At 46.5% G+C, this 5,257-nt stretch overlaps 1 pseudogene; it reads left to right on the plus strand.

Moving 5' to 3' along the window:
- The first annotated feature begins 2,449 nt into the window (after positions 1-2,449).
- On the plus strand, positions 2,450-4,762 carry LOC123396458 (annotated as a pseudogene).
- The last annotated feature ends 495 nt before the right edge of the window (positions 4,763-5,257 follow it).

Raw genomic sequence — 5,257 nt, forward strand, 5'->3', positions numbered from 1 at the left:
AGAGGCTATTGCTTCCGTCAAAAAACCCACCACATCATTTTTATAAAAAAGCCTCTATAGTTTTTGTTATTCAACCCGCGCTCCATCATTTATCTGCAACGCAAAAGGAAAAAACGATTCGCTACAAAAATTATACCCGTACGCATCGCCTCCTCCCGTCGACCCTGGGCCACCCTGGCCTGTGCCCAGGCCGCCGCCACACCACTCGCCGCCGCGGCCGACCTCAACCGCCATCGCTGCCGATCTCAACCCACCCGCCTCTGCGGCTGTACCTCTCCCCGCTCACTGCCCCCGTTGCGACGCTCGAGCGCATCGCGTCGACCCTGGTCCACCCTGGCCTATGCCCAGGCCGCTGCCACACCACTCGTCGCTGCGGCCGACCTCAACCACCACTGCTGTCGATCTCAACCCACTCGCCTCCGCGGTCGTACCTCTGCCCGCTTGCTGCCTCTGTTTCGGCGCTCGAGCATAGCTTCTAGATCAAATCAACGCGACAACTACAACGACTTGGGATGATGCGTCTGCTCGATGCAGAACGGCGGCGGCGCGCGGATAAGGTGCGGCGAAGCGAAGTACTTGCAGGTGGAGGCGGGCCTCCATGGCTCACACGGGGAACTCCGAGGTTATGGCGTGGCAACGGCGACTCCTTATGGCCAGATAGAGGCGCCTAATCCTTGCTCCCCTCATCGTATCCCCTCCTCCGGCAAGAACTCATCATCTGGTGAGATCCCCTCCCCATGCCTCCAACCGTGTGCCAAGCACCGGCAAGAAATTTTGTTTTGTGGAAATTTGTTTGCTGGTGAATGAATGTATTGAATGTAAGATTGCATTGTTGTAGAGAGAGAGAATGGAACACCACCTTCAATTTGTCATCTGATCCCACATTCTCTATCCCATGAATGAAATAAGATAACAGTCCATTGATCAATTCACGTAGCCTCTTTGTTTTGCTTTGCTTGTCCCGCTCAATTTCTTATCATGATACAATTAACAATGGACGGGTTGATTTCTCAACAAAATAGGATAGGACTGACTACATTAGTTAGTTAGCTTATTATTTTAATAAATCAAAATGATTATAAAAAAATTAAAAGCGTGTGGTATTTTTTCTCCCGTTACAACGCACATGCCTTTTTACTAGTGTATAACAAAGGTAGAGTTGGAGACGTACTACCTTGAGCAGCGCCCAACGTGCCTACCATGGCGTCTCCCGCGGTCGCTGCGGCAGAGGACATCTGGGCATCGCCTGGACTGAAAGCAAGAGCCGGGTTAACCAAGGCAGCCACTCCGTCATGAAGGGCAAACCTTATTTAGCGCCATAGGCGTCGGCAAAATTTGCTAACCGACGCCTGCAGCGCTCCGCAATGGCCGACCCATCTAAAAATTCTTCATAAACTTTTTAGCCTGTGAACTTCTTTAGAAATCGGTGAACTTTTTAGAAAAACTGATGATTTTTTTAAATCGATGAACTTTTTTGAAAATCGATGAACATAATTTAAAATTCATGAACTTTTTTCAAAATCAGTGAACTATTTTTAAAAACTGATGAAGTTTTTTTCAAAATTGATATATTTATTTGAATTCTGTGAACTTTTTGAAAATTCATGTACGTATTTTCAAAACTCGGTGAACATTTTTTCATAATCATTGATTTTTTTTCGTAAATCTGAACTTTTTGAAAATCGGTTCCTCAAGAAGCCGTTGAGGGATCGCCTCGCGTGTGGCCAGAGCCCTCACCTTCATTCGTTGCAGCCGCATTCCGTTCTAATCTCAATTGCCTACAAAATAAAGAATGCACGACCTACAGAAAACAAAAACAGAGTTGCTGCGTGTGGAAAATCTCCTCTAAATGGTAAATGCCATGCCTATCCCATGTGTGGTTTGCCTACATAAGTATCTAGCCTATTAATTTCCTTAATTTAGTTGCCTACAATACCAAAAAATAGACAGAACAAATACCTAAAGTTGAGACGCTTATTTTGAGACGGAGGGAGTACAAAACTTGCCTAAAAAAATGAACAGTTGTGCATATGTGAGAACAAATACACATAGTTATGTGAGTTTCTCAATGCCGTCGCACAGATTTACTCTGACGAATGAATGTCAGTTGGAGACGTACTACCTTCAGCAGCGCCCGATGTGCCTACTGCAGCGCCTCCCGCAGCCGTTGCGGTGGAGGACATCTGGGCCCGCGCCGCCGTGGAGGCCGGATTGAAGCCGTCGTCGGGACTAGAAGCAACAGCCGGGTCAACCGAGGCAGCAGCCGATCCGTCGTCAGTGCCGGAACGGAATCCAAACGGGCCGAGCTTCACATTGTTGGACCAGGCGTTAGTGAGAGAGAGAACACATCTTAAGAGGGAAGCCCATTCTACCCGGTTTCTTCCATTGGTTACAGCGGAGACTCCTATCGCTCACGCACCTCGCGCCTCACCATTCCACCAGCGCGAACATGAAGGCCGTGCCCGCCCCATGCCTCGCCTCTACTCCACCTCTACCCCGCCTCCGCCGCCGCTCCTCCTCCTTCACCACCTCGTCGCCTTCACGCCGCTGGAACCTCCGCGCGGCCTTTGCCTTGGCCACGGAGCGTGTCCGCGTGGCCAACCCCGTCCCTGAGCGCTCCCTCAACGGCTTCCTTGCCGCGCTCGCCCGAGCTCCATCCTCCATTGCTCTCAGAGACGGACCCTCCCTTGCTCTCGGCCTCTTCAACCGCGTCTGCCGAGAAGAAGCAGGGCCGCCGGTGGCGCCGCCCACAGTCTCCACCTACAACATACTCATGGACAGCTGCTGCCGTGCACGCCGCCCGGACCTAGGCCTTGCCTTCTTCGGCCGTTTCCGTTTCATGAGGACGGGCCTCAAGGCAGACCAGATCGTCGCCAACAGCCTTCTCAAGTGCCTCTGCCACTCAAAACTGACAGATGAGGCTGTCAACGTGCTGCTCCATAGGATGTCCGAGTTCGGATGTGTGCCTGATGCCATCTCATACTCTATAATACTTAAGAGCTTATGTGACGATAGCAGGAGCCAGCAAGCGCTCTACCTGCTCGAGATGGTGAGGAAGGGAGATGCCTGCTCCCTCGATGTGGTGGCATATAGCACAGTCATCGATGGCTTCTTTAAAGTAAGCAAGGCATGCAATCTATTCCATGAAATGATGCAGTAAGGGATTGTGCCTACTGTGGTGACATATACCTCGATTATTGATGCCTTGTGCAAGGTCGGGGCAATGAACAAGGCAAAGCTGGTCCTTCAACAGATGGTTGATCATGGTATTCGACCAGATGTTTTTACTTGGAACTCATTCATGGACTCCCTTTGCAAGCGTGGAAGAAGCAAAGAAGCTGCAGAATTTTTTTATTCCATGGCCATGAAGGGCCTCAAACCTAATATTGTCACGTACTATATTCTTCTTCATGGGTATGCTACCGAAGGATGCTTCGCTGATATGATTAATCTCTTTACTTCCATGGCAGACAATGGTATTGTAGCCAACTGCAATGTTTTCAACATATTAATTGGTGCATATGCCAAATGTGGCATGATGCATGAAGCTATGCTCATATTTACCAAAATGCGGAAACAAGGAGTGAGTCCGGATGTATGCACATATGCAACTGTAATAGCCGCACTTTGCAGAATGGGTAATCTGGCTGATGCCACGGACAAACTCAGTCAGATGATTGCTATGGGAGTACAACCGGACACACTTATTTATAGATCCCTAATTCGGGGTTTTTGTACACATGGTGATTTGGGGAAAGTGAAGGAGCTGGTTTCTGAAATGATGAACAAAGGTATGCCTCGTCCAAACATTGTGTTCTTCAGCTCAGTAATAAACAGCCTATGCAAGGAAGGGAGGGTCACGGATGCACACCGTATCTTCGACCTGGCTATAGACATTGGCGAGAGGCCTAACGTTATTACATTTAGTTCATTAATTGATGGATATTGTTTACTTGGCAAGATGGATAAAGCATTTGAAGTACTTGATGCCATGGTATTAGTTGGCATTGAGCCTAATGTTTATACATACACTACCCTTCTTGATGGCTATTCTAGAAATGGAAGGATAGATGATGCGTTGACCCTATTCAGAGAAATTATGCATAAAAAAATTAAACCTACAACTGCCACATACGGCGCCATAATTCATGGGTTGTTTCGTGCTGGGAGAACTTCGTCTGGGCAGAAAATGTTCACTGAGATGATCGAAAGTGGAACAACAGTGAGCATTTCCATATACTCTATAATTCTTAAAGGACTTTGTAGAAATAATTGCTTCGATGAAGCATTCGTCTTGTTTGAGAAATTAGGTGCAATGAATGTGAAGTTGGATGTTAGAATTTTCAATACCATGATTAATGCCATGTACACGGTTAAGGGAAGAGAAGAAGCTAAGGATTTGTTTGCTGCAATATCAGCCAATGGGTTGGTACCTAATGCTTCTTCTTACGGTATTATGATAATAAATCTTCTAAGAGAAGGATTAGTGGAAGAAGCCGACAATACATTTTCATCAATGGGGAAGAGTGGTTGTGCTCCTAGCTCTCGTCTGTTAAATAATATCATCAGAATGTTACTGGAAAAAGGTGAGATATCTAAGGCTGGAAATTATATGTCTAAAGTTGATGGAAAGAATATCTCACTTGAAGCTTCAACTGCTTCACTGCTTCTGTCTCTCTTTTCAAGGGAAGGCAAATATCGGGACCAAATAAAATTGCTCCCTACCAAGTATCAATTTATTGATGGATTCAGCCACAGTTAATTCATTGTATATGAGCAGAACTCCTCAGAAGGTACAGTTTCAGCTGAGAAAGCAGATGCGTAACGAGGATCCTTTCCCTGTATGAAGATTCCTCTTTTGTGTGTGTGTGTGTGTGTGTGAGGACTGTACGAGGATTGTTTGGGGTCACAATGATCTGCTGCAATATGAATAGAGCCACAATGGAGAACCTAGGAATTGGTACAGAAGATTGGAATGATAGATACCTGTGGTTTTCAGTCTACTTTGAAAATCAAAGGCCAATTCTTTTGAGTATTTGATGGAAAATATGTGTAAGAGAATAAGTACATGGAAGTAGAAAAGTCGCTCTAAAGCAGGTAAGACAATCTTGGTGAAAGCGGTGGCGTACGCAATGTCTGACTTACACCATGCTATGTTTTTTTTAATCTAATACTGTAAAAAGCTTTTCGTGATCAGCTTAGCAATATGATAAAAACGTACAGGGGGTGCCAGCAAGAGCAAGAGCACGAGCATTAA

This window comes from Hordeum vulgare, chromosome 1H (assembly GCF_904849725.1).
Source record: "Hordeum vulgare subsp. vulgare chromosome 1H, MorexV3_pseudomolecules_assembly, whole genome shotgun sequence".
Taxonomy (NCBI): Eukaryota; Viridiplantae; Streptophyta; class Magnoliopsida; order Poales; family Poaceae; genus Hordeum; species Hordeum vulgare.